Below are 8,485 nucleotides of genomic sequence, written 5' to 3' on the forward strand. Positions count from 1 at the left end.
GCAGAATAGTAGTCAGGGGTGACCCTCCTATACCTGCTTCACAACAAGCTTCTCTGGGCAAATGATACAACAGTGGGTGTGTCAAACATTCGAAAATGTTACCGATGACTATAAATTCTCCAAGAACTAGTACCCCTTTACTAGTGTTTTTTTTTTTTTTGTTGCTCAAATAGCAGACCCTCCAACACTATGCACACTTCGTTTTTTTTCTGTTATTGTGGGACACAGGAGCTTGCACTCTAGCGTGAAGGCACCGTAACACCTGCCATGTATTATATGCAAAGATCAAGTTTACCAACAAATACACATTTCCAATTTTTGTTTCATTTTTTTTCTACTAATACCTGCCTTTACATTAAAAAATAAATTAAAAAAAAATAATGATAACTTTGCTGCTGTAATTAGCTGAAAGTGCTGAGCCTAATGAGAGAGAGGCAGTGAAGCTTTCCTGGTCTCAGACACAGGCAGGTACAGCTGGAAAAAAAAAAGGTACAGGACATAAGAAATAGGTGCAGTTGGAGGGTATGAAATACTTGATTACCCTTTTATATACTGAACTTGTAAAGATTTCCCCCTGCAAGGCAATTTCAGATGGCTGCAGGAGATGTCCCTCGCAGGATGCCGTACGGCTGCAGGAGACAGGGAGAGGGTTGCCGGGAGTTGTAGTTTTGTTAGGCACTTCCAGGGGACAGCAGCCTGCAGTTAGGTAACGTTTGTGTCTCCCTTTGACAGCAGCTAACTTTGTAGCAGCAAAACACCCGTGAAAAGCAATGAATATTCGACCTGCTATATTCTCATTGGGTGGCTGATCTGTGCCACTGGCTGCACTTTCCCGTTAGCGTTGATTTAATAAGAGATAAGTGTTATGTAACTGTTTGTTATTGTATGGGTGCTGTGTGTAGTGAGTGCTGTGTGTAGTGGGTGCTGGGAGGATTGTGAGTGCTGTGTGTAGTGGGTGTTCTGTGTAGCAGGTGCTGTGTGTAGTAGGTGCTCTGGCTTGTCTGTATTTACCCTGTGTGATTTTGTCCTATGCAGGGGCTAGATAGCTAGTTTTAAAAGTCCCCCAGCTAGAAAAAAAAAGGTAAATACCGCAAACGAAAACGTATAAAATAATAATGTAAACAATGGGATTTGTGCTGCTCTTTGGCACTAATATTGCCCCTTTTTTCAGCCATATCGTTTTTTGCTACTCTGTATATAAGGTTTTATAATAATGACAGAAATTGATCAAAGTATTTTTTGCTGCAAAATACTTTATTGAAAAAAAAAAAAAAAAAAAAATATATATATATATATATATATATATATATATTAATTACATAAGTATTCACCCCCTACCAATAATGTCACAAGTTGTTGTGACATTATTTGTAATTCATGTGTCTTTGTTTAAACTAACAATTTTTCTTCACAGGTATTAAAAAAAGTTATGGTTGGTAAAAAACAGACAAAAACCCTCCACCGTTCAGTTTACAAGAAATAAAAATACCACTTGTGGTGCATTTGCATATTTCAGGCAGATCTGCAACCCTGCCTTTCTACATTATCACTTGACAGGGGTGCGCAAACTGGGGGATGCGGGATTTTGTTTGGGGGGTGCGGTGGTTGCTGGGGATCCTGCGCTATTACCACGAGGCATTTCAGTTAAATGCGGGGGTCCGCGCGAGGCTTCTGCAACCTCAACTTACTTGGGTTCTATAGTCTTCTGCACGCGTCGCCATGGCAATGTGGTGTCAAATAACGCACTGTGTCATGTGACGTACGCGTTGCCATGGTATATGCATCAAATGACGCTGCGGGGTCACGTGACGTCACACGACCCGCGGCGGCATTTGACGCTGGGTCACAGAGAAGGGGGGGCGCAAGCGCTGGGGCTGTCGAACGGGGGGGGGGGCGTGGCTCACAAACTGCACACCCTTGACTTAGCATAGAGTGCTTCCACTGCAACCGGGGATTCTGGGTAATGACATGAGCACAGTGTGTCACTCTTTACTTCTCATCAATTTTACCATGGACCCTTATAAGCTTATGCCTACCCGATTACACAGCTTTTCAGCACAGTCAGGGTTTAAGAACTGTATAGCCAGTAACCCTACTCACAGACAGCTGTTTCGACCTTTTGGGTCTCATAAGTTTGATGCTGGTTGCAGGCTATGGTCCTAGTACATTGCAAAGCCAGCCAGCAACCTCGCACTGATGAGACCCAAAAGGTCGAAACAGCTATCTGTGAGTAGGTTTCACTGGCTATGCATTTCTTAAACCCTGACTGTGCTGAAAAGCTTTGTAAGGCCGCGTCCATACTCCGTACCTCTATGAGGCAAGCCAAAGAGCGTGCGCGATGAAGCATGATGGTGCGGCCGATTTTTCACAAGACAAACAATTTTGTGTTTGTCGCGCGACGACCAGGTCACGTGGGCGGTTCAGCCAATGAGGGCGAACCGCTCTCGTGACGTCATGGCTCCGCCACGCCTCCTCGTCGCTTTGACTCACAGGCCACAGATCGCCCGTCCGACAGATGCGCGTGATGCCACGTGCTCCGTCGCGCGCATGCCTACTATATCCGCGGCCTAATATGGAAAGCATAAGCTCATAGGTGTCCATGTTAAAATGGATGAGAAGTAAAGAGTGACTCTGTGCTCATTTGCATGTCATTACCCAGAATCCCTGGCTGCAGTGGAAGCACTGTGTGCTAAGAGATAATGGGGAAGGGCAGGGTTGCAGACCTTTTAAACAAAAAACTTGGTGGCGCTCTGACACTCTCCAGTGAAGGTGTAGTGCAGTGAAATAGAAATATTTAGATATAGTGATAATAGTGAAAAAGTGAATAATAATGTTGATAATCCAGTGAATATAAATAAGCCTCTACTCAACCTTTCATTAGACTGTTTCCACAGGTCTAATCACACATATGACTCCAAACACTGAGGGGAGTGTTGGCTGTATACAGTACAATGAAAAAATAAAGACTACATAGAGTAGTAACGTTGTGACTGTATTGATAGATCTAATCTTCAAAGGTCCAACTCACACTTTGGATGTTCATATAGGCAATTCCTAAACTGTGGCAGTGATGACAAGTGAATGATGTGGATGTTCAGTCTGCTCAAAGAAAAGAGAAGACAACAATAGTACAGTATAAATAGTACAAACTATTTAGTCTTAAAAAAAAACCCTGATTCAAGGCTTACATTAGGTAGAAAGTTTACAGGCATTTAGAGTTAATGTCCCGAGAGCCGGGTGTGATGCAGTCTCACCACTCACTCACTGAATCAGGCGCGTCCGCGTCCTCCTTTGCGCGCTCCCGCTTCCCGTCGCGTCGGTTCCGGTTATTACCGTCCTGTGGGGGAGGATGGGATTGGAGGCTCTCTGGATTCTTTAGGCATCCACTGACACTCAATGCGTTTCGATGGATTCGCTTCATTGGGAGTGTTTGTTGCCACCCACATCTAAAGAGTTTTTATATCCATCATTTTAATTAGAGCCAATCATTCGCCTTTTAATCTCTGCTCTTTTAAACTTTTTTTTGAGACCTAATTAGTTACTACAGTGATATTTAAAAGTACTACTCAACCCCATTATGGCGTGATACGCTACAACACGAATCCGCATATAACACGGTCTGAGCGTGGCTCCCGTTTTCCCCCCTTAGCCCAGAGCAAAGCAAAACAAACAGCAGTAACAAACAAACAGCAGTAACAAACAAACAGCAGTAACAAACAAACAGCAGTAACAAACAAACAGCAGTAACAAACAAACAGCAGTAAAATGCATTCAGTTCATGCAGTTGTTGCCTCTCCTACCTCTTGATTCTGGGATCGTGCTGCCGGCGCTTCCCCCCATCTCCTCCTCTGCTCCTGGGTCTCCCCCTCCTCTGGCATGAGCAGCACTTCCAGAGCGCATCACTGTGGAGTGTCCCCCCCACTGACCTCTACATGGGGCGTGCTTGGGCCGTGGATTCTGTGTGACGTCAATTCCGTGGCTGCCATCTTGGGTGTGGAACCGAGGGAAGTTGTGAATGAAAACAATAGAGAGGCAGGGAGCGAGGGAGGACGCCGAGCTGAGAGAGAGGAGGATGCAGGGTACAGGTACGCTGCGGATCCGGACCCCTGAAAGGGGCCGTTTTATCCGCGATCCGGTTATAACGCGGCCTCATCGGGTGGACCTTGAGCACCGCGTTATAACGGGATTCAGCTGTACAAACACATGATATTACACAAATATTTTATAAAATGTTACACAGGATTTTAAAAAGACCAATTTGGTTATACACACTTATTAAACATTACAAATTAAAAATAGAATGCAAAGTTTAAAATTACCAAATTACATATACAGTTGTGTGAAAAAGAATGTACATCCTCTTTGAATTCTATGGTTTTACATATCATGACATAATAACAATCATCTGTTCCTTAGCAGGTCTAAAAATTAGGTAAATACAACCTCAGATGAACAACAACACATGACATATTACACCAGGCCTGCACAACTCCAGTCCTCGAGGGCCTCAAACAGGCCAGGTTTTCTGGATATCCCTACTTCAGCACAGCTGGCTCAATTAGTGGCTCAGTATGACTTCTTTACAACGTTGCTTCAGTTCATTGAGGTTTGTGGGCATTTGTTTATTCACAGCTCTCTTAAGGTCCAGCCACAGCATTTCAATCGGGTTGAGGTCTGGACTTTGACTGGGCCATTGCAATACCTTGATTGTTTTTCAGCCATTCTGTTGTAGATTTGCTCGTGTGCTTGGGATCATTGTCCTGTTGCATGACCCAATTTCGGCCAAGCTTTAGCTGTCGGACAGATGGCCTCACATTTGACTCTAGAATACTTTGGTATACAGAGGAATTCATGGTCGACTCAATGACTGCAAGGTTCCCAGGTCCGGTGGCTGCAAAACAAGCCCAAATCATCACCCCTCCACCACCGTGCTTGACAGTTGGTATGAGGTGTTTGTGCTGATATGCTGTGTTTGGTTTTCGCCAAACATGGCGCTGTGCATTATGGGCAAATATCTCCACTTTGGTCTTGTGAGGAATCCGTCCCTGGGTTTGGCTGGAGCTCACTCTGGCAGAGTGGTGAACTCTCATACAGACCTCCCCCTTGGATTTGCAAGCTCTAGCACCTGTGCATGCAATCACTGCAACTCTGTCTCTCTGCTCTGGCATTGGAGGAATTCCCACACACCCCTGTCTCGGGATTGGCTGCCTGGCCTTCTTATACTGACCCTGCCCTTCCCTTCATTGCTGAGCATAATCCAAGTCTGTTTGGATGTAACTGTGTTTGCCTCAAACACCTCTGCCTTAGCCTTATTCCTGGTTCCTGTATTGAAGCGCTGGATCCCCAGTGCTTTTCTTGTCTTGTTGCGGAGACCTGCTGCATTCACCCCAGCAGAGGTCTGCTTCCCGGTTTTTCGTGCTGAAGCACTGGATCCCCAGTGCCAGCCTTGCCTTGTTCCTGTGACCTGCATTCTCCCCTAGCAGCGTCCTTGTCATGGGCCGCTCCTCGCGCAGTGGCCGTTCCCGCACTTCAGCTGCTACGCTGAAGCGTGGTGCACCTAACTTCCTGTTGCCGAACTCCAGCCTGGATATCGATTACTCTGACGTCTCCTACTCTGACCCCGGCTTGTCCATGGATTACCCTGCCTTCTCCTACCCCGAACCAGCTACGAATGACTACGAACTGCGCAATCCTGAACCGGCTTCGTGGTCTAAGGTCGGTGTTATCTCATCCCCACCTCAGCCTCGCGGTCCGGTCCTGGTTTGTGGCGATCACGACCGTTACAGGTCTCATCTTTCCATAGGACATTGTTCCAGGAATCTTGTGGTTTGTTCAGATGCAACTTTGCAAACCTAAACCGTGGCTTTCTCCTGGCAACCCTTCCAAACAAACCATACTTGTTCAGTCTTTTTCTAATTGTACTGTCATGAACTTTAACATTTAACATGCTAAATGAGGCCTGTAGATGCACGGTCTGACCTTGGGGTAAATTTGCTGGGACGTCCACTCCTGGGAAGATTGGCAACTGTCTTGAATGTTTTCCACTTTTGAATAATCTTTCTCACTGTAGAATGATGGACTTTAAATTGTTTGGAAATGGCTTTATAACCGTTCCCAGATTGATGAGCAGCAACAATTGCTTCTCTAAGATCATTGCTGATGTCTTTTCTCCTTGGCATTGTGTTAACACACACCTGAATGCTCCAGACCAGCAAACTGCTAAAACTTCGGCTTTTATAGAGGTGGTCACGCTTGCTGATGATCAATTAATCAAGGGTATTTGATTAGCAGCACCTGTCTGCTACTTAGCATCTTAATTCCTATGGAAGCAGTAAGGGTATACTTAGTTTTTCACACAGCTTCTCCATTTTGGCTTTATTTTTGTTAAATAAATCATGACACAGTGTAATATGTCATGTGTTGTTGTTCATCTGAGGTTGTATTTACATAATTTTTAGACCTGCTAAGGAACAGATGATTGTTATTATGTCATGATATGTAAAACCATAGAATTCAAAGAGGGTGTACGTTCTTTTTCACACAACTGTAGCTGTATATAGGAAGTAAGTTCTCCTACACTCACATCTACCTATAGAGTTTATACAGTTAGTACCAAAAAGTAGTTTGTATCTAGGTAGTAATGGAGAGTGATACATGAGATTAGACTCCAGTTACATGTAAAAGAATAAGCAGAATTAAAAATTGTAAACATCATTTTGAATTTATCTTGTATAGCACTAGAAGTGACTATGAGACAGGAAGAGAATTATAAAAAGAAAATTGTATTTATATAGAGAGCTGCAGACCTGTCTGAGACATGCAAATGCACCACAAGTGGTATTTTTATTTACTATTCAAAGCTACAAAGTTGTAGTAGTTAAACTGAACACTTGTTTTTTTATTTATTTATTTATAAAAAATGTTTTAACAGGAAGTAATACATTGAGAGTTACCTCTCATTTTCAAGTATGTCCTGGGCAGAGTTATGATTACAAATACATACTTACATAAATTGTATGAGGAGGAGGTTGTGACAGCAAAAAAAAGTGAATAATACTGGTTGCATAAGTATTCAGCCCCTTAAGTCAATACTTGGTAGAAGCACCTTTTGCAGCAATTACGACTATGAGTCTTTTTGGATCGGTCTCGACTAGCTTTGCACAATAGGATGGTGAAATTTTTGCCCATTTTTTCATGGGAAAATTGATCCAGTTCTGATAAATTTGTTTGGACCACTGAAGAACATGAATTCTCTTCTTGTTCAACCACTCCAGTGTGACTTTGGCTTTGTGTCTTTCAAAATGTAGAGACCTTGTGGCTAGAAATTAGCAGTGAAGGTAAAAGTACAAAGAAAATGTGTGTAGGGATTTGCTATAAACTACCAAATCTCGGTGAGATTGCCGAAGCTAAAATACTTTTGCAAATGGAGAAGGCATCAAAACTAGGTTAGATTTGTTTACATTAGAAAATATGCATCTAAGAGGGGATATGATAACTATAAACATATATATTCGGGGACAATACAAGGAGCTTTCAAAAAGATCTCTTCATCCCAAGTGCAGTACTAATGACACAGGGTCATCCCTTAAGGTTGGAGGAAAGGAGATTTCACCAGCAACAAAGGAAAGGGTTCTTTACAGTAAGGGCAGTTACAATGTGGAATTCATTACCTATAGAGACTGTGATGGCAGATACAATAGATTTGTTCAAAATAGGTTGGACATCTATTTAGAAAGGAAAGGTATACAGGGATATACCAAATAAGTATACATGGGAAGGATGTTGATCCAGGGAGTCATCTGATTACCAATTCTGGAAGGAATTTATTTTTCTCCTAAGATATCATTGGATGATATTTCACTGGGATTTTTGTTTGCCTTCCTCTTGATCAATATCCTGTAAATATGGATATAGGATAAAGTATCTGTCGTCTAAATTTAGCATAGGTTGAACTTATGAACGTATATGTCTGTTTTCAACCTCATCTACTATGTAACTACTGTACTATGTTATACATTCTACACAGGTGCTTGAGCTGCCAAGAAATTGGGTGTAATAGAAAGTATTATATATAATTGTATATACTGTATGTCTAATTATAATAATAGAAAGTAATAGCAGGCACGCGAGGACTTATGGAAAAATGCAAAAAGTTTATTACTAAAGTCAACTTTCCTGTTCTCCAAGGAGCCTTGATAAAGGAGAGCCGGATTGTTGACCTTTTGACATATTTTGCGTTTTTCCATAAGTTCTGCTGTGCCTGCTATTACTTTCTATAATTATAATTAGACATACAGTATATACAATTATACATGTGTGTTACGAAGTGCCACAGTGTCTCAATCGTTTAGAAGAGCACAAGACTGTATTAATGCTTTTTATTGCATAATTATATTCTGTATTCAGATATTTTATTGATCTAGTCTTTAAACATTTTATGTGTAATTTTCTGTCTATCTGTGTACACCAGCGTTACTATATTGAT

The 8,485-nt window shown here is 42.4% G+C and overlaps 1 protein-coding gene across 5 annotated transcripts in view; it reads left to right on the top strand.

The window, feature by feature from the left end:
- The first annotated feature begins 619 nt into the window (after window positions 1-619).
- The window catches only part of MSRA (methionine sulfoxide reductase A), a 442,168-nt gene continuing 434,302 nt past the window's right edge, over window positions 620-8,485 (top strand). For all 5 annotated transcript variants that reach the window (XM_075598684.1, XM_075598689.1, XM_075598690.1 and 2 more), the window contains exon 1: window positions 620-706. The gene's annotated coding sequence lies outside the window, so the exon portion shown is untranslated. The remainder of the gene's footprint in view (window positions 707-8,485) is intronic.

This window comes from Ascaphus truei, chromosome 4 (genome assembly GCF_040206685.1).
Source record: "Ascaphus truei isolate aAscTru1 chromosome 4, aAscTru1.hap1, whole genome shotgun sequence".
NCBI lineage: Eukaryota > Metazoa > Chordata > Amphibia > Anura > Ascaphidae > Ascaphus > Ascaphus truei.